Source organism: Pan paniscus, chromosome 10 (assembly GCF_029289425.2).
Source record: "Pan paniscus chromosome 10, NHGRI_mPanPan1-v2.0_pri, whole genome shotgun sequence".
Classification (NCBI taxonomy): Eukaryota; Metazoa; Chordata; class Mammalia; order Primates; family Hominidae; genus Pan; species Pan paniscus.
In genome coordinates this window covers 121558006-121579832 of record NC_073259.2, presented here as the reverse complement: position 1 = coordinate 121579832, position 21827 = coordinate 121558006, and positions in this window count along the sequence as shown.

Sequence of the window (21827 nt, the reverse complement as noted above, 5' to 3'; positions counted from 1 at the left end):
TTTTGTGGGTTTTGTTTTTGTTTTTGTTTTTTTAGACAGAGTCCCTCTCTGATGCCTGGGCTGGAGTGCAGTGGCGCAGTCTCAGCTCACTCCAGCCTCTGCCTCCCACGTTAAAGGGGTTCTCGTGCCTTAGCCTCCTGAGTAGCTGGGATTACAGGCGTGTACCACCATACCTGGTTAATTTTTCTATTTTAGTAGATACGGGTTTCACAGCGTTGGCCAGGCTAGTCTTGAACTCCTGATCTCAAATGATCCTTCTGCCTCGGTCTCCCAAAGTGCTGGGATTGCAGGCATGAGCCACCGCACCTGGTTCCCTCACCTCTCTTCTTCTCTTCCCATGTCACCCTGCCTGCTGTCTCCTCCCTCCAGGACCAGCTTCGTAGGTGCACAACCTGCATAGTCGCACAGGGCCTAGTTCGGAAGGCCCCCATACCTGGTTTTAATGCTCCACTGCCACCATCTTGAAACTCTTAATCACAGTCAAGCAAGGGGCCTCATATTTGCATTTGGTACCAGCCAGTCCTGCCACTTCCTTGTCCAGGTTCTCACTCACAAACAGAACCACATTGCCCCTTACTGCTTTGTAGGAAAGTATTTCTCAAACCTCCAGCCAGAAGGAGTGGGATACACAAGCCTTCTTCATCTCCAATTTCACGTCCTTCCCCTATTTTAAAAGCCTTCCCTAGAAAAATTAGCAAAGGCAGGGAATGGGAGATGAGAAGACAACAATGAAAATATTCCAGATTGCCTCAAGCTTTCTCCTCTCCTCATTCCAGAAAGGCAGGCTGCCTTGGGGACAAGGAGTAGCGAGCAAGAGAGAGACAGCTGGCATTAGAGAATGCCCCAAAGGTCCTCTTGTCTAGAGAGTCTCGAAGCTGGCTGCATATCAGAATCTCCAGGAAAACTGATTTGAAAAGTGGATTCTCTGGCCCCACTATCTCCTGGGGGTTCTGATGACTCTACTGCAAACAGAATCCAGGCACCCCATGATTCCCCACAACACCCCACGTGATCTGACCCCAATTCTCCAACACATTCCCCTTCTGTCAACCACAACTGTTTCTTCTATCAGGGACACTCTCCCTGGATCTTCCCAAGGCTGGCTTGTTGATGTCATCCTGGTCTCAGCTTAAAGGTCAGGGGCAGTGGTTCACACCTATAATTCCAGCACTTTGGGAAGCTGAGGTAGGTGAATTGCTTGAGGCCAGAAGTTCAAGACCCAGCCTGGGCAACATGGCAAAATGCCATCTCTACTAAAAAAAAAAAAAAAAATAGCCAGGCCCGATGGTGAATGCCTGTAGTCCCAGCTACTCAGGAGGCTGAGGCAGGAGGATCACCTGAGCCCAGGAAGTCAAGGCTACAGTGAGCTCTGATCATGCCACTGAACTCCAGCCTGGGCAACAGAAATGAAATGCTGTATTAGTCCATTTTCACACTGCTGATAAAGAGATACCCAAGACTAGGAAGAAAAAAGGCTTAATTGGACTTACAGTTCCACGTGGCTGGTGAGGCCTCAGAATCATGGCAGGAGGCAAAAGGCACTTCTTACATGGCAGCGGCAAGAGAAAAATGAGGAGGAAGCAAAAGTGGAAACCACTGATAAACCCATCAGATCTCATGAGACTTTTTCACTATCATGAGAATAGCACAGGAAAGATCAGCCTCCAGGATTCAATTACCTCCCCCTGGGTGCCTCCCACAACAATGTGGGAATTCTGGGAGATACAATTCAAGTTGAGATTTGAATGGGGACACAGCCAAACCATATCATTCCACCCTGACCCCTCCAAATCTCATGTCCTCACATTTCAAAACCAATCATGCTTTCCCAACAGTCCCCCAAAGTCTTAACTCATTTCAGCATTAACCTAAAAGTCCATAGTCCAAAATCTCATTTGAGACAAGGCAAGTCCCTTCCGCTCATGAGCCTGTAAAACCAAAAGCAAGCTAGTTAATTCCTAGATACAATGGGAGTACAGGCATTGGGTAAATACAGCCATTCCAAATGGGAGACATTGGCCAAAACAAAGGGGTTACAGGGCCGGCCCATGCAGGTCCAAAATCCAGAAGGACAGTCAAATTTTAAAGCTCCAAAATGATTTCCTTTGACTCCATGTCTCACCTCCAGGCCATGCTGATGGAAGAGGTGGGTTCCCATGATCTTGGGCAGCTCCACCCCCGTGGCTTTGCAGGATACAGCCCCCCTCCTGGCTGCTTTCATGGGCTGGCATTGAGCATCTATGGCTTTTCCAGGCTCATGGTGCAAGCTGTCAGTGGATCTACCATTCTGGGGTCTGGAAGATGGTGGCCCTCTTCTCACAGCTCCACTAGGCTGTGCCCCAGAAGGGATTCTGTGTGGTGGCTCCCACCCCATATTTCCCTTCCACACTGCCCTAGCACAGGTTCTCCATGAGGGCCCTGTCCCTGCAGCAAACTTTTGCCTGGGCATCCAGGTGTTTCCATACATCTTCCGAAATCTAGGCAGAGGTTCCAAAACCTCAATTATTGACTTCTGTGCATCCACAGGTTCAACACCTCATGGAAGCTGCCAAGGCTTGGGGCCTCCACCCTCTGAAGCCACAGCCTGAGCTGTACATTGGCCCTTTCAGCCATGGCTGGAGTGGCTGGGACACAGGGCACCAAGTCCCTAGACTGCACATCGCAAAGGGACCCTGGGCCCACCCCACAAAACCACTTTTTCCTCCTGGGCCTCCTGGCCTGTGATGGGAGGGGCTGATATGAAGGTCTCTGACATGGCCTGGAGACATTTTCTTCATGGTCTTTGGGATTAACATTAGGCTCCTTCCTACCTTTGCACATTTCTGCAGCTGGCTTGAATTTCTCCCCAGGAAATGGGTTTTTCTTTTCTACTGAATCATCAGGCTGCAAATTTTCTGAACTTTTATCCTCCGTTTCCCTTTTAAAACAGAATACTTTTAACAGCACCCAAGTCACATTTTGAATGCTTTGCTGCTTAGAAATTTCTTCCACCAGATACCCTAAATCATCTCTCTCAAGTTCAAAGTTTCACAAATCTCTAGGGCAGGGTCAAAATGCCACCAGTCTCTTTGTTAAAGCATAGAAAGAGTCACCTTTGCTCCAGTTCCCAACACGTTCCTCATCTCCATCTGAGACCACCTCAGCCTGGACCTTATTGTTCATACCACTACCAGCATTTTTGTCAAAGCCATTCAACAAGTCTCTGGGAGGTTCCAAATTTTCCCACATTTTCCTGTCTTCTTCTGAGCCCTCCAAACTGTTCCAATCTCTGCCTGTTACCCAGTTCCAAAGTCACTTCCACATTTTTGGGTATCTTTTCAGCAGCACTTCATTCTATCATTCTACTGGTACCAATTTACTGTATCAGTCCATTTTCACACTGCTGATAAAGACATACCCGAGACTGGGAAGAAAAAGAGGTTTAATTGGACTTACAGTTCCACGTGGCTGGGGAGGCCTCAGAACCATGGCAGGAAGCAAAAGGCACTTCTTACAGGGTGGCAGCAAGAGAAAAATGAGAAAGAAGCAAAAGCGGAAACCCCTGATAAGCCCATCAGATCTCATGAGACTTACTCACTATCACAAGAATAGCAAGGGAAAGACCAGTCCCCATGATTCAATTACATCCCCCTAGACCCCTCCCACAACATGTGGGAATTCTGGGAGATATGATTCAAGTTGAGATTTGAATGGGGACACAGCCAAACCATATCAAACCCTATCTCAAGCAAAAAGAAAGTCACCTCCTGGGACCTAAATCTAAATGAGGTCCCCCAGTCCCTGTCACCTCCATCCTATTATCTGTGTTGGGCCCTCATCACAATACAAAGTGATCTTATTTGTATCTTGTCCATTTTCTGTCTCCCCAGCTAGAACATAAGTCATGTGCAAGCCAGGGTCTCAACTGTCTCAACAGCATGGTGGCCTCGCTGCCTAGCCCACTGCCTGACACGTAGCAGGTGCTCAGTAGACATCAGCTGTATCCATGAACGAATGAATCTGGGTTTTTAGCAAGAGCCTCGGTGATTCTGATGCATCCAGTCTGAGGGCAATTGGGAACTGGTGGTCTGGTCCAATCTCCCTTAGAAATGCCCTCTCTACTCCATCAACCATTTCTTGCATATCCCCAGTGATGGGGAGGCTCATCCCCTTTTCAACAGCCCTAACCATTGGCAAGATTGACCTTCTGTAGTTGTTAAATCTGCCTCCCCAGTGCTTCCATCCAAAGGCCCTTTTTCAACCTTCCAGGCCTCTCCAAACAGACCTAATTCCTTCATCAAATAGCAGCCCCTCAGAGACTCAAAAGCCTTCAAGTCTTCAGACAGTGCCTCCCCAAGCCCTTCAACAATTCCCATTTGTAAGTTTCACCACTACCCAGGAAGGACCAGGACTTAGTGGAAGGAAGCCTGCTCCAGATTGGACACCTCTCATTTATTATTCTTTGACAACTGGCTTCATTTCCAAAATGTTCCTCCATGAGCTTGGGTTTCTTCTGTATTCAGGCAGAAAAGTATCTAAGAAGCAACCCTATTCAAAGCAAGGGCTGCCTATGGGAGAGCTTCTACCTCCCATAGCACACCACTCCCCAAAAATAAAACGAGTGTTTTCATGGTCCAGAAAGATATTAAGTAGGCTGGGTGTGGTGGTTTATGCCCAAAATCCCAGCACTTTGGGAAGCCAAGGCAGGAGGATTACTTGAGCCCAGGAGTTTGAGACCAGCCTGAGCAACACAGTGAGACCCCATCTCTACAAATAACTTTTTAAAGTATCCAGGTGTGGTAGTGCACACTTGTGGTCCCAGCTATTCAAGAGGCTGAGACAGAAGCATCACTAAAGTCCAGAGGGTGGCAACTGCAGTGAGCTGTGATCCAGCCACTGTACTCCAGCCTGGTTGACAGAGTGAGACCCTGTCTCCAGAAAACAAAGAATAAAAAAAGAAAGATATTAAGTAATGAGGAGTTAAAGAGTGGAGATGAAGGGACTTTTCTTCAGGATGCTTATGGTCTGTTTGCAAAGAAGAAAAGCAAATTCACATCCATTTTCACTAGGTCCAACTGGAGGATCACAGGCCCTGTGGGACCATCTTTAAGATAAACGGCAGACCAGCCCAAGCAACCAAGCACATGGCTCTGCAAAAGACAGAGTGAGATTCTGTCACTTTCCATTCAAGGTTTTTCAGCTACAAACCTTAGCTGTGTTATTGGGAGAAGTATATGGATCAAAAAAGGACTGAGGCTAAGTTTGGAAATCTTTTTCTATTGGCCAGGCGTGGTGGCTTATGCCTGTAATCCCAGCACTTTGGGAAGCCAAGGTGGGCGAATTGCTACGAACCCAAGAGTTCAAGATCAGCCTGAGCTACATGGTAAAACCTTGTCTCTACAAAAAATACAAAAAATTAACTGGGTGTGGTGGTGCACACTTGTGGTCCCAGCTACTTAGCTGATGTGGGAGGATCACTTGAGCCTTGGAGGTTAAGGCTGCAGTGAAGACAGACAGACAGACAGAAAGAAGGAAAGAAAGAAAGAAAGAAAGAAAGAAAGAAAGAAAGAAAGAGAGAGAGAAAGAAAGAAAGGAAAGAAAGAAAAAGAAAGAAAGAAAGAAAGAAAGAAAGAAAGAAAGAAAGAAAGAAAGAAAGAAAAGAAGAAACAGAAAGAAAGAGAGAGAGAAAGAGAGAGAGAAGGAAGGAAGGAAGGAAGGAAGGAAGGAAATCTCTTTCTGACCATTTGGGAATTGTTCCTGCAGGCAGGGCTGGGACCTCAGTCCCAGAAACCCTGAAGGTGCATTTCCTCTGTGGGAAAGCCTTGGGGTGGGTCCGGTTTGGAGGTTACACAGAGGCCATGAGTCCCTGAGTGTCATCCAAGGAGACTCCCAGCTACTCGCATGGTTGCCACCCTGGGATGCTGAAGAAGGGGCTCCAGAAAATCTGTCTCCACCCCCAGGTGATTTTCTGGTGCTTTCTACCAAGCCTCCAAGAGGTGAGCCCCAGCTTTGCCCAGAGAAGCACGGGAATGGTGATGTCATGCAGTAGAGGGAGTCAATGGACAGGAGTTGCGGCCAGAGGAATAGCTCCCAACCCACCAGGAATGTCCACTGGCCAAGCCCAGTGGGAAGCCAGTGAAAGGAGAGTCCGTGGATGCTATCCAAATGGGTCAGCCTCCCAGGCCAGGCAGAGAAATGTCAGGGAGTGGATGTAGGGAAGCAAAAAGAAGACCCCTAGCACGCCACTCCAGCCCTGTCCCTAGCAGAGTGCCTAGCACATAGTTGGAGCTCAATAAATATTTGTTGAGTGAATGAACGACAGCCTGGTCTAGTTACCTCAAAGTTTTCTACTTTTGGATTTGTCACATTGTTCTCTTCTCACAAGAATGCCCTCCACTTCCTGTCTAATCATACCCCATCCTTCATTACATAGCTCAGAACCAACTCTGAGCCAGGAACCCTGCTGGCCCCTTCCCTGTCACTACACCTCAGATCCATCCCTAACCCTGTTGATTCCCTCTCTTTCACACCTCTCACCTACCTGTGGCCCTGTCTTAGTTCAGGCCAAAGCCTGAGAAAAAGAAGCCAGACATGAAAGAATACATACAGAATGATTCCATTTCTATAAAAGTTTAGAAAATGCAAACTAATCCACAGTGACAGGAGACAGATCCGTGGTTGCCCAGAGGTGGAGGCAGGGAGGAGAAGGAAGAAGGGATTATAAAGGGACAGGAGGTGACTTTGGGGAGGTGTCAGGTGTGTACCTTGATAGTTTCTCAGGCATGTACATGTCAATGCTCATCAAATTGTACACTTTAAATACATGCAGTTTATTCTACATCAACTGTTCCTCAGTCAAGCTGGACCCCCCGCAAAGAAACCCTAAATCCCCACAAAAACTTCACAGGTCTCCCCATCTCCTAAAAATGCCAAGGTCACTGGTTGCTGGACCCTTGCATCAACTCATCCCCTGGTTATTTATTTAGCATCGGCTATAAGCCAGACACTGGGCTGGATGCTGCTAGGAGGGGTGGGTAGAGGCCAGCCCCAGCCCTCCGTGGGATCAGTGCCCTGCTGGGAAATAGACAGCTGAGTTATGGGGGTATGGAAGGTTTCCTAAAGGGGATTTGTCTCAGAGGAGACCCAAAAGGCAAGATAGGTGGGTGGAAGTGGGAGGAAGAATAGTTAAGATCAAAGGAACAACAGGCTCAGAAGGGAGTGAACACACTGGAGAATGCAGTCAAATGATAGAAAACTGGGGGAGAAAAGATGCAAGAGATGATATAAAGGAAGGGGACAGGGGCTTGGAAACCAAGTATGGGGTTGGGATTTTATCTTGACAGCAACAAGGGAGCAGGTTATAAGCACACAAGTGACCTAGTCAGTTTTATTCTGCGACAAAATCACTTTGGCTGGGGCAGGAAGAATGGATTGGAAGAGAAAGGGTGAGAACCAAACGTCGTGGCAAGAGATGGCTTTGGTCTGAACTGAGGCATGACCATGGGTAGGTGAGAGACGTGAAGGAGAGGGAATCAACAGGATTTGGGATGGATCCAAGGTGCAATGAGAGAGAAGGAGCCAGCAGGGTTTCTGGCCCAGGCAGCTGAGCACATGACAGTGGCCACAGAGGCAGCAGGTGTAGGGAGGGGAAAGTGATGATTCAGCATTGATAACACCAAGTTTCAGGGGTATGTGGGCCCTCCTGGAATCAGTTCAGTGAAGTTGGGTAGATAGAGCTGACATTCAGGAGCCAGGTCGTGGGTGGTGTCTCCTTAAGCTATGAGATCTCGAAGACAAGAATCTCCAACATCTTTGCATCCACAGCAAGCTGCACTCAAGGCCTGGCATGTATTTTTCTCCTAATAGATGTTTGTTGGTTGACCCATGACTGAGTTCTCTCTCCAGATCTGTACACATAAGCCCTGCTTCAGGGACATCTATTTATTTATTTATTTATGGGTGAGGTTTCCACGTCTCTTTGCTCCAAGCCCCAGGTAAGGAGAGAGACAGAGAACAACCCTCAATACCCATGGGCCAGCTCCACCAAACCCTCCCTTTGGTTCCTATCTTGGCTCCGCATTCCTGGAAAGGACCTGGTCTCTGAGTGGCTCCTCTTCATGATCAGTTTGCCCTCAGAAGGAAACAGAACTCTATGTCTGCCAAATATCAGTCATTACACTTCAGATGGCTCTAATATAGTTCTCCAGGAAGCTCTGGCCAATGTAATTTGGGCTGGGGACATGTAACTCCTAATTCACAGATTGAAGGGTGGAACAGAGAGGTTTAGGAACTTTCCCAAAGCCTCACAGTAAGCCCCAAGGCAGAACCAGGCCTCCGAGTGCTGACTGTGGCTTGTCCCCGACACTAGCTGATATTCTTTCTACCTACTCTCTCCAAATTTGCCTCAATCTTGGCTTTGCTAATGACTGGCTGCGAAATCCTGGAAGAGTTGCTCAACCTCTCTGCACCTCAGTTTCCTCATCTGTGAAATGGGGGAATAACAGCGCCTACGCTGATGACACATGGGAAGCGCTTTGCACAGTGCCCGGCACATGCAATCTCCAGACAAGTTGTCACTGCTGCTTACCTTCCCAAGAGCGCCCAAGAAGTGATGCTAATGGTGGAGTTGCCTTGCACTGAAACAGATCAGAAGGGGGACATCTTTTAGACCAGAAGGACTTGTAATGCCTCTCAAACTTTACAATCATCTGGTCCCCGACCGCCTGGCCACCTCTGCGCACACCGCGCCTGCAGACTCCACAGGGCACTTGGCCAGGCTGAGAGCTATGTGCAAAATAGCTGGATCAGCTCTCACCAGAGAGGGACCCAATGGCACCTTTTGAGGTTCTGAGGTCTGGTTTCCTCAGGACCTCAAAAATGCCAAAGCCTCCTAGAAAGAGGGAGAAAGGCAAAGAGGCTCTGAGAGGTTTTCACATTTGCCCACCAGGAGAGAGAGGTCTTGGAAAAGCCCATGCAGCAGCTGGCCCTGGAACTCTGACCAGCCAGGGATCCCCACTGGCTCAGGGGAGAGAGGGCGGGGCCTGGCTGGGAGTCACACACCCCCTTCCCAGTGGGACGTTCAGTGGGGCTGGGCAGGGGAACCTGGGCTTCTTAGCAGCCACAGGATGTGAGGCAGGTTGTCTTCACCTCTGCACTATTGACATTTTGAGCTCAATAATTCTGGGGCTGCAGGAGAAGCAGGGCACCCTTCTGTATATTGTAGGGTGTTGAGCAGCATCCCTGGCCTCTATCTACAGTAGCATCGCCACTCAATTGTGTCAACCAAACATGTCTCTAGGCATTGCCAAATGTTCCTTGGGAAACAAAATTCCCTTTCCTACTCTCCCAGGGAGAACCACTGATGTGAAGGCAGCTTCCCAAAAGAGGAGGGCACAGGAAGGGGGAAAGAGACACACAGGCTAACAGTGGTGGGTAGAAGGTGAAAGAGAAGAGGGAGGGAAGGCAGAAGTACCTGCTGGCTTTAGGGGGAGAAAAGGACTTTTTTTAACCCTGAGTAGATCACATTGGTGTCTCTGGAGATCTGATCCAGGAAGTTCTCATATCCTCCTCCTTCACACGGAGGCACGCCCCTTCCTATTTTTCTTAATAAGAGCACAATTTCATTCTGTAAATATGTATTGATTGCTTTTTGTAGACAAGGCACTTTCATGCATCCATTCCAAACAACTATTCAGCAAGTCTGTAATGTTATTGTTATTACTTAATATTTCATCACTAATAATTTATTGAAGCCATCATAAGTTGGGCATTTGCCTTGTGCCATGCACTGTGCTAAGCCCCTTACATTCGTCTTCTTGTTTAATCCTCCCAACAACTCCATGAGGTTATTAGTTTCTTTTATCATTATTATTTTTCCTGGTTTACAAATGAGGAAAATGAGCCTCAGAGTGAATAACTGAACCAAAGGCATCCAGCTTCATACACTTTTTGGTGAATAAATGAATAAATAGCCCTTCTTTCTCTGATATCCAGAGTAACGTGTAGATGTACAGAAATTTGTGTTGATGTGTAGGTCTCCTCTGCTAGGCTATGAGCAGCTTGTAGGGGCGGTGGGAGGTGCTCATTCACAGTGGCTTCTGCAGCCTCTGGTACACTCCCAGGTACACACAGTAGGTGTCCAATACATGTTTACCAAATGAACAAATGAAGGAGAGTGCTTTGCATGTTTCTAATTTACCTTTATAAACACCATCCCCCAGTCCCAGCACAGGCTCTTTCTCATAGTAGGGCTCAGTATTATTGAGTTTTGTTCAGTATTATTGAGTTTTGTTCAAGGGGTAAAGGGTAGGAGACATGGAATGGACACACATCTTTGCAGAATGCTTCTGTTATGTACAGGAAAGCTCCCCTGCAGGGTGACAGTGGCTCAGATAAAACCTACGGGAATGAGCTCTGTGTGAAGGCAGGCCAGCCCCAGCCCTCAGACTGGATATTGAAAGGTCCTTTCATAACTCCAAGCACATAGCTCTCTACACCTCTCTCCAAGAAGACAACCCTCACCTTCTTTCTCTAACTATTTCAAGGTCCAACCAAATGAATTCACTTGCTTTCACCTGAAAAAAAAAACACCCTTGTTTTTGTAAGGAATAAAGAAAGTTGCCCCCAAACAAGGACCAGTAACACCAGCTACTGCTCAGGGTGCTTCCCAGTTTCCCAAACATCATTTCCCTAAATGATCCCGATAACTCTCTAAGGCAGGCACCATTACTGCCCCATTTAACGGATTAGGAGACTGAGATTCAGGGAGGCTGGGCATTCCCACCTGCCATTCATGAGCGGGTTAGCATGGGAGCTACTAGGACTCTGAGCCAGCTCCTCTAACTTCAGAGCCCTCTTCTACCTCCACAGGTAATAGAAGAGCTCTTGAAGGAGATGAGCTCTTAAACAGTAAGTCTCATCTTTTCCCCTTTGCATCACAGCCTCTTTGCTCCATTGCCTTCCCCCATCTCTTACTACTCTGCTTCCTTTTTTTCTCCTATGCAAGGCTCTAACACAAATAAAACAGACCAAAACAATCCCTCATGGCTACTCTCTGAGACAGACATACACCTTTTTTATGTGACAGCTGCCACAGAAACAAGTACACACTTTTATCCCCATCCCTCAAATGTGGAAACTGAGGCACAAAGAAGCTAAGTGACTTGCCGTCTATTGCATAGCTGGTAAGTGATGAAGCCAGATTCCAACACAGGAGCACTGGGTCCCAGAGTCTGGATGTTAACACTATACTCCATCAGCTCCCCCACAGATGGGACTGGTAACCTTTCCAAAAATTGTGTAATTTAGATGTCTTCTTGATTCATTGTGTTTTCCACTATCACTCTTTTTTGTTTTTTTGTAACCAAGCGGAGATTTCAGATCCAGCAAGAACAATAAAAATCACTCTCTGAGGCCACAGACCTGTTTCTCCACCCCAATGTGATTCTGTGTCTAGTCTGAAGAATCCATCCAATGACTGCATTCTCTTGGGGTCCTTGGATAAGCTTTTCTTTCATCCTCTTTCCAAACTGGAAACCTACCCAGCCAGCTGCTCCATTTGCAGACCTCAGAAAATGGGCAAATAAAGCTCAGTCTTGTCTCAGCTCTGCCCATCCATCTCCATCCACTTCTGTAACTCTCTCTATGTATTCATTCATTATTCATTCAGTCAACAAATATGTATTGAACAACTATGTTCCAGGTACTGAGCTAGGCATTGGGGATTCAACAGTGAGCAAGACAAACACAGTCTCTCTGCCCTCATGGAACTGATATTTTATTAAGAAATACACAATATGCTCCTAAACATATAAATAGAATAATTCTAGATATTGATAAAAGCTACAAAGAAAATAGACAGAGAGGAGGGCTAGAGAGTGACTGGGGATGGGGTGCTTTTAGACAAGGTGGTCAGGAGAGGTTTCTTTGAAAAGCTGACATTTGAGCTGAGATCTAAATGACAAAAGGGAACCAACCGTGTAAGAATCTGAGGGCAGAGGGGAAGCCAAGTGCAAAGGTCTTGAGGTGAGAAAAACTAGGTCTGTGTGAGCCACAGCAGGGGTGGGGGCGAGGCTAGCAAAAACCAATCACAAAGAGCCCTGCAGACCAGGGTGAGGAGTATGGATTTTATTCTAAGTGCAATGGGGAGTTGTTGGAGGGTTAAAAGCAGAATGACAAGACCTGATTTATGATTTTAAAATATAAGTTTAGTTATAGTGTGGAGACTAGATTGCAGATGAGGACAAGGATAGAAGAATCAGGGAGCCCGGTCAGGAGGCTACTGCTATAAAACAGATGAGATGGTGGTGGCTTCGACTGGGGTGATAATGGAGGAAAAGATGAGAATTAGATGGGTTGGAATGTATTTTGGAGGCAGAGCTAACTGAACTTGCTGATGGATTGTGTGTGAGGCAGGAGAGAAAGGGGAAATCAAGGATGACTCCTAAGTGTGGGTCCAAGAGATTTTCATATTAAGCTGGTCCCATTCTGCGAAATGCCCACCCAACCCACATGAAATGAGAGCCTCTGTCCTCACCATTTTCACTCCCTCCTTTCAAATTTAGGACTTAAGGCAAATTGAAGTCTAGACCACAGGCCATGATGGCCAGGGAATTCAATGGGACTGTGCTAAATACGTATATATATACCATTGTAACCACAGTGTAACCATCTATGTGGCTCTAATATCATGGGTTATTAGAGTAAGCACAGTCTCCAAAGCCAATGAGATCTGGGTTAGAATCACAGGCCTTCACAGCATACCTATAGGCAACTTAATAAATATTTCTGGGCCTCAGTTTCCTCACCCATAAAATAGGGCCATGATATATATCTACTAATGTTTAGATTTGCAATGAAGATTAAGGAACCAGATGTACAGCATGATCACTAAATAAATGGATTTTTAACAAAATTTATCCTTCACCCACCCAAGGTCAGGACGTCTCTCCTAGTACCATGTGGCTCTGCATTCTGAGAGGGATAGAGGTGCATGGTCCAAAGGAGTGACCACATTGGTCCTAATTAAAGATCTAAGGGTGCTTAAGTGAAAAGATAACAGTCAGGGTCTAGAGAAACTGGAGTGTCACTCCCCTAACCCAAAGATACAACCCTTTATTGCAAATCCTTTGGGTTTGAGAATTCTGGTTCCTCTGCCTTTGTGGGCAAATTAGCTCTTCAATGTTCAGGTAGGGAGCCGGAGTTATTGTATTCCATTGAACTCACAAGGACCCCTCCTCCTTCATATGTACTGGCAATACTAACAACTGGGCATAGCTGACACTCCTGCAGTGGGGAGGCCTGGAGGGTGCTGAGAAGACCAAATGAAGATGTGGCCCTAAGGCATCTAGGCTCTCTGGGAGGCAGTGTATCTATGAGATGCCAGAAGAAACATACACAGCTCTCTGTGCACTAAAATGGGTGCTCCCCCACGAGGGAGGGAAAATGTGATTTTTTTTCCTACCCTGCACAAACTTATTTAGGAAAGTACTGCATACTAATTTGAACAGAGGAACACACTTGGTTATGCACCATGCCAGATGCCTAGGTAACACCATGAACATTTAGAAAATTAAGCACCAGATTAACTTTTGTACCCAAACTTTCCAAAGGAATCACTTTCCTCTTACTACTGATCCTGAAGATTGACATCCTTACAGATCTCATCTCTGTCTCAAAGGGTTAAGGCAACTTCATGTCCATCACTTTGGCCTTCACAAGCCATCTTTCTTCACGTAGGCAGGTGCCTTAGTCTGTTCACCACCAGTCCCCCCGCCCTCCGCTTCCAGCTCTTATGTTTTTCTACCCAAGAAGTTAAGATGCCAGGGATATGATATTCCCAAAACTAAAATTTCTAAACCCCTTGCCTCTTTATCAGAATAAATCAGAGGGCAGATTCGTGGCATTTGTTATAGGTTAGCTCTATTGTTTTTAACATGAATTTCCATTTATTTAGGAGTAGAAATATCCATTTCTCTCCGTTTTAGAGTACAGTTAAAATAAACCTTTCTAACATCATTTATTTGGGAAGAAAGGAGAAGACACCGTTTTCAATCAATCGTTTTGTTCTTTGATATATGTATATACACCTGTGTACAGGGCGCAGGTTCTAAGGTGAGTCCCCCAAAAGGGAAATAAATTCAGGGGAAGGCAAGAGTCACAGAGCGAAGGGGAGCTAGAAGGATGGGGAGTAAATGAGCAGAGGGCTGGTTACAGAAGCCCTCTTGCTCCGGCGACGGCGCCGCCGATTCAGCACCGCGGACAGCTCCTGTCTTTGTCTTGGTCCAAACTCCGGCGCCGGTGCACAGCCGGGCAGCCACCGTGGCTCACCCCTGCCTTCTCCGGCAAACCTGCTTAGGGGAGAAAGAAAGACAGCAGAGCAGAACGATGGAGATTTTTCTATTCTCTCCCCGCATCCTCCGAACTCGGCTATGATCCCATCCCACCGCATCTCAGCTGCCGATTTTAACCCGGCTTCACGGGGAACCTCGCTTCTGCCTACACGGTGTTTGGGGTGGGTGTTGGAGGGCAGGAGAGCGCCATGGCGAATTCAGAATGGGTTTGGAATTCGTTTCACTGTCACTGCCCGAGGCCCCAGCCGGCCGCGATCTGTCCCCAAACAACGCCTCGCCTTCGACTAAAAAAACAAAGCAAAACAAAACAAAAAAGCGGCGATGTCGAACGTTTCGCGGGTGCGTATCCGGGGCTGTGGATACGCAAGGACCCCCAGACCAGCTAAGCCTCGCCCCAAGACCCGCAACTTCAAATCCAGGGAGCTAGAAAGATTAGAAAGCGTTTCTTCCGACGCAACCGCGTCCCGGGAAAAATAAAAAATAAAAAAGCTTGCGGAATTATGTTCCAATCAGAACCTATACTCCCCAACCCTGCGCACCGTTTCCGCGGCGTTTTTTCTCCGTTTCGCCAGAAAAAGCGTCTGGCTCCGAGTTCAACAAGCTGCACCCACAGAGGCTGCTCAAAATGTGTATTTTTTTTTCTGGTTCCTTTCGTAGGAGCCAGTATAAAAGGGATTCTTCTCACGTTCTACCTTGCCCGAAATCTGGCTTCTTCCAGAGGGTGAAAAATGCCGTGCACGAAGCTCACTCGCCAAATCCCACACACATATGTAAACAAACACCACACACGCACACACACACACACACAAACACACACACACCCTCTAGCCCAGACTCAATAAAGTTACTCGCTTCCACCAAGCTTTAGGGAAGTAGGCCAGCCTAGCTATGATTTTATTCTCACGGAATTTGTTCCCGAAGTGGGGCCCTAGGGTAGGGGTAGACCTGGGAAAGAAAGTTTAAGAATGAACCCTCTCCAACCCCCGCCCACGCAAGGAAGGCTCTTCCTGTGGCTGTCTGTGAATACCATAGGAGGAAAGAAAGAGGCCTTTTCGCAGGTTCCCTAAAGCCTGGGGCCCCCACATGGGCATCGGGGTACAGGGAGCTCACCCCCAACCAACCACCCAGAAGACCCTGGCTTCTGCGGACCGATTTGTATTTGCCTCTAAAATAAGATACCTCACCCCCTACCCTCAAAAACATCCCTTGGAATTTTTTCGAAGGGGAGACACTCTGTCCTCCCCTTCCCCCTCCCCAAAAAACCTGGCGGAAAAGGCCGCCGCGCACTGCGGGGCAGTTCAGAGGAGTTTTAGAGAGCGCGATCCCACAGTGGTCCCCGCGGAGCGGAAGGGTGCCTAGCAGGGTAAACATACTCGCCTTGGGAGGAAGGAGCTGGGGTCGCTTTCCCCGGACCCCTCCTCCCTCCCGGGGTCCGCGGCGGTGGGCGCCTGGGGGAAGAGTGGGGGCCCGGGGGGTGGGCACCGTCCCCGCCCCCCAGCCCCTTGGCTTGCGGTGTTCAGCCGGGCTGCTGCGTAAACCGCCGCTTTCCCGATGCAGATTTCCCTTTTAACACCTTCTAAACAAAGGCTAATGAGGCCACTGCATCACTCTATCAACACACAATCATTAGCAAGCGAGAAATACACGCGCAGGCACACACACACACACGCACACACACACGCAGGCACACACACACACACGCAGCGCTAGGGCTGCCAAAGTCGGGCCAATTCTAAAGTAACCCGTATTAGGCTAACAAAAAGGAGGTGGGATATGGAGGGGCGGGAGAGAGGCTGGGAGAGAATGGAGAGAGAGAAGGGGAGAGCGTGTTCTCTTGATACCGAAAAAAAGGCCAAGAGAAAAGAAAGAGGAAGCAGACTCAGACTGAAAGATGGCTCTGCTGGTTGGAGCGAGATCATTAGAAAGTCCGGGGTTCTATTTTGGAGGATGGGGTCCCTGCAAAGCTCTTCTTCTTGGGGCACAGGAGCTGGAGTGGGGCTGCAGCTGTCTTCCTAGAAATAGCTCCCAAGACCTGGTTCATGGCCTCTACCATCAGATAGTCTCAGTGGGGCCAGAGGGGCAAGACTACAGCCTCTCACAACCAAGTACTGCCTGCCCTGAGACCCCAAAAGTCCAGGGCCAGCCTCCAGGCCCAACCATCTATGCGAGGATGAAGAGAAGCCTGACTGTGCTCAGTGCCCAGCTGGGACCCACTGCTCCTCCAGTGCCACTGGCAGCCTGGAATCCAAGCTTCACCCATGGGGAGGTGGGCCGCTCTGTATTAAGTACGGGGTTTTCCTCTCAGAACAAAAAAAAAAGTCAGTGTTTCCCTTACAGGTTGGAGGACTGGCTTGCTGCTTTCCTTCTGTCTCTCCCAGGCCCCCTTCTGGCCCCCAGGGATCAGCCCCAGACTTCACCCTCCCAGCAACTAAGTGTGTTTTGCCCGGGGAAGGAGCACCCAGCAGGAGAAAGTAGCCTGTTTTTGCTTGCCAGATAGCCCAAGGTGTGGGACCTCTGGGGGAGGGGTGCATTCCAGGAGAGGGGCTTGCAGTAAGGAAGGAGGGAAACCCACGCCCTGCTGCAGCTCCAGAGGGACCTCTGAGCTGACCGACACTCACCAGCGCACACACTCACTCCAGAGAGACCTCTGAGCTGGCCGGCACTCACCAGCACACACACTCACTTGGAGGCTGGATCTCAGCCACTGCCCTCTCCACCTGCTCCAACCCCCAAGATCCAGGGCCTGTCCCCCGAGGGGTAGTAGGCCCAGTGGACTTCCACTAGCTGGGGCCCCTGATGCTACAGCCCCAGAAGTCTGACTCAGAGTTGGCCCACCCCTGCCGGGTCCAACAGGCAGCCCCCTTAAAGTTCCAGCCCGGATATTGGACTGGGGTTTAGTTTAGACTCAGAGCCCTGCTTTCGTGTGCTGGGGGGTGAATGCAGAGGAAGATTGGGCAGGGAGTAAACTTGGTGGGAGATGCCATTGTTTAATTCCCACTTCCTGCAGCTCTCCAAAGGAAGGAAGGAAGGAAGAAGGGAGGGAGGGAGGAAGTGAGGGAGGGAGGGAAGGAAGGAAGGAAGGGAGGGAGGGAGGGAGGGAAGGAAGGAAGAAACGAAATGGAAAAGAAAGGGAAGGGGGAGGGAGGGAGGGAAGGAGGAGAGAAGAGAGGGAGGAGGAATTCCCTGCCTTTTTGATTAAACGTCCCGGGTCGGGCCTGCCCAGTTAACGAGACCGTTAATTAAGCCAAGCACGATTCAACTGACAGGAAGGCCCTGCGCCCCGCAGAGATGTTCTGGAAACCAAGCAGTCCACGGCCTAGCGCCAGTGGGGCACACCAGCCACGACGCCCCCGCCTCCCAGGGTTCCACGCAGGCCAGGACACTCTCCCCGCCTGGGCTCCGGGCCGCTCTCAGCCGGCCACCCCCAAGGGTTCCCCAGAAAATTCACCACCCCGCCATCCCTCTCGCATCCCTGCCCGGATGTCTAGGCCTGAGCACCCATTGCACCCCGCCGGCGTCCTCTCTGGCCCGCCTGGGAGCGCGCGGTCCCGAGGTTCTCGGGCAAACCCGAACTGCGGAGGGCAGAGGCTGGGCTCGCTGGGTCTCGCCGGAGCGCCACACCAGCCGCTCTCCTCCGGCCTCCAGACAGCGGGGCTCAGCCTTCACGCCCGCTCCTACTCGGGGGCCCGATTCCTTCCGGCGGCGGGCGGTGCTCTGCGGCGCTGCGGGACGCTGAGTGTGTGTGCGAGGCGCGGCCTATATTTACACCCCAAACAAAATAATTACACTTTTGTCGGAGGGAGAAAGCCAGTGATTAGGCGTAGGCTCTTTGCGGCAAAACAGTTTCTCAGTGGTACACCAGTATAATTTTTCACGGCTGGCTGAAATCAAAGAGGGGAGGTAATGAATCCGGCGAGCAATTTAAATTTACAATTTGTAACGCCGCCGCCGCAGCGCAGACCCGGCCGAGAGCGCAGCTCGGAGGCGCTCGCTGCGTTTGTTTAATGTTAAAGCCGCGCTGGCTCTTGGGGGTGGGGTGGGGGAAGTATGCGTGTTGGGGTGGGAGCGGTAATGATCGAAGTCGGGAGAGGACGGGCTGGGTCGCACAAGATGCCACCAAGAGCAGTGGGCAAAGCGCGCGCCTCTCCGGTCCCCCCAGCCACCCGGGCCCCCAGAGCGCGCGTTTCCCAATAAAGCTGCCACTCCCGGCCGTTCGAAGGAGAGGATGCTTTAAGAGGAGCCAGGAGAGACACTGGCTGCCAGAGAAGACCCCGTTTCCTGCTTGGCTGCAGAATCTCCCAGGCTGGAGGCTTTCCGGTGAGGAATAGGGAGGTGCAACTGGAACGACCTCTTCAACCCGCGGGTGGGTCAGCTCCAAACCTCCGGAAGCGCCCTCATTCCGGCCGCTGCCCGGTGTCCCGGGCTGGAGAATTCAAGAGAGCTTTCCCCCACGCCCCAGCTCAGCGCTCCTCAAAACTCCCACCCCAGGCTAGTGTGCGCCTCCTCGCCCGTAATTAATTACCGAACTCAAGGGGGAATATGCAAACCGCATATTACTAACTCTACAGGGCTTAAGTGATTGGAAACAGATTATTATCTTGTTTGTCTTTTGTCTGTTTTACTTATCCCGCCGCCGTCTGTCGAGTTGTAATGTTGATACTCTTTACTCTAGGAGGAAGATTTTTATATAGTAAATTCCATCAACATCTTGTATAAGTGACATTGCGTCTCCATGCATTACCCTGTTAAGACACAAGCGGTTTATTAGTTACATATAGGAGGGGATTTCGCTGCCTGGTCGCCATCTGTTAGCGCTGTTAGGGCGGGATGAGTCTAATAGCTGGTCTGCTGGCATTTTCCGATGCTGTGAACCGGGGAAGGTGGTGGGCTAGAGAAGGCCGGGCGGGTTCTGGGCAGCTTGGCTGAGCCCAGGTCCAGGGAGTTCTCCAACTGGGGCTGAGCTGTACTGAGGATGAGGCCCCCAACGCAACTCTAGGGGACTGCAACAAGGGCAGGATTGGTGAGTTCCCCTACAAGAGATGGAAGGTCAGACCAGGGCTTCTGGAAACAGAGTCCTCATCTCCTGCAACCAAACATCCAGCCCCAGGTAACTGACGCTCATCCCTACTCAGGGCTGCTCTCATCTTCTTCCCTCTTCCTACGACCTCCCCGGCCTGGCCACACGGTTGTTGGAGCCTGGCTATGCATTGAAGCTCTCTGGGAGATGAGGACTAGTGGATCTGAGATTCAGATAGAGCTGGGTACACAGGCCCCCAGCCACCACCAATGGGTGGGCAAAGCCTGGGCTGGAAACACACACCAGACAGAGCACTTTGCATATTTTGTGGGGTTTGGGGGAGAATGGGCTCAGTGTGCCTAGTCTGGAGCAGAGAAGAAAGTGGTTGGATGGAGGTTCTGAATGATCATGAAGCACGTGGTGGGGGTGCAAGTCTTCCCCCCACACCCCAAAATCTGCACGATGCAAAATAAGGAGCATTCATCTCAGCTGTGAGTCGGATGCTGGATTTGGAAGCTCCAGCAGAGAGGCCAGGGGAGGAGAACAAAAAGAAAGAGAGAGAAAAATGGAGAAAGAAAACAAGGGAGAACCAAGAGAAAATGAAACAGAAAGAGAACAGATTCTGAGCATAAGAGAAAAATGGAGACAGAAAGGAAAACAGAGATGTGGTGAGAACTCGGGAGAGACAGAAAAAGCCTAGTAAGACAAAGACGGAGAAGGCAGCACAGTTCACCTCTGCCGGGAGCCTGAGCACCTCTCTCCTCTTCGGGTTCTTATTTCTTTCCAGCTCTGCCCCTGCCAGAGCTCAAGGATCCTTTAAGCCCAGGCGGGCAGGGCCAAGTGCTGCCAGAAACTGCAGTTCCATTTGAAGTCTCTCATGGCCGAGCCTAGGAGGCCAAGTGAGATTCATCCTGCCTGTTCCTGGTTGAGCTGGGCTCTAACCAGCGTTACTACTATGCTCTGTAGATCCCTGTCCCCTGACAAGCTAGAGGGTCAGGTAACAGCACCAACAAGCAGAAGCTGCCCGGGTTAGGGATTCCTTTTCCAGCGGGCTGGCTGGTGAGTCAATGCTCCACTCTGTAACCAGCACTCACCAATTCCCTGTCCCTAGCAAGATCACCTCCCCTAGATACTGTGGAGGACAGTGCTAGGCCTGAGAGGAAGGGGGACAAGTGGGCATCCCTGAGCCCCAACACAGGCATCCACAAATCCTGCTCCCTCAACCTCCGAATCCACAAAGGTAAGCGCAGCTAGGAGTACACACACAAACACAAATACAAACATAACCCCCTCACACACACATACACACACACAAAAGCCTACAGGAGTTGCATAAACAAAAAACTACTGTTTGCACAAATACACACATTTGCAGGCACACACACACAGCGACTGGCACACAAACATAGCTCTTCAGAATTCTGCACTCACAAACACAACCAAGCCAGCTCAGTCTCATACACACAGGGTCTCAAGCATGCACGCCCTCACCTACACACAAACACACACATTCAGATTTTTCAAAGTACACCTTCACATCAATGCTTGCAAACACAGACACAAACACTCTTACGTGAATGCACACGTACACATGAAAACACCCTCACATTTATGCGTCCTCAAATAAGCAAACACACATAGGCACAGACCAACAAAAATAAAAGTGCACACAGTGATAAACACAAACATTAGCAGGACCACACACAATTACAAACACAAGAATCTGCACACACGAAAACGCACACGCAGAAATTTACTCACAGGATTGATGGTACTAACACAATAAACAGACGCAAAAATGGAATTCTCAAACAGCGAGTATACACTAACAAGCTCAGGAAACACACCCAAACAAACATTCACAGCCAAGTGCTGGCACAAACCCTTCTAGCTCCAGCCCTTGGTCCCAGGCCCTACTCCCTCAGCCCCCTTTCCAGAAGCGAAAGGAAAATCCTGGTTGCCCATTCCCGGCTTCCCCAACTAGGATCCCTGGTGGCCACGCTGGCCCCAGGGGAAAGGAGGCCTGGTCCCTTCTACTCAGACCCACACACCCCCTCCTCACGCACACCTGCCAACATCCCCCCTCCCCCTTAACACACACACACTCTCTCTCCTCACACTCTGGGCGCCCTGCCGAGCACGGAACACACGTGCGCCGCTTCTCCTGCGCCCAATGAGGGGACGAACTTGCACACCCAGCCCGCACGGCGTGAATACAAACAGCGCTCTCATAGTCGCTGGTGTCCCCCGCCTCAGCCGTACGACCCACTCACCACAGTGCCCCATAGGCTGACCTGGAATCTGGAAGGTGCAGCGAGGAAAGGAGAGACGTGGTGAGTGCCACCTCCGAGCTGTCTGCGGGAAGACCCGTCCACCCTGAATCTCCCCCTGTCCACATCTCCCTCAGAGCCCCGTGAGCAGCGCACTCAGGCCTGAAACTCTGGAGTTCGGGACCAGGCCAAATGGCACCCCTCCTCCTC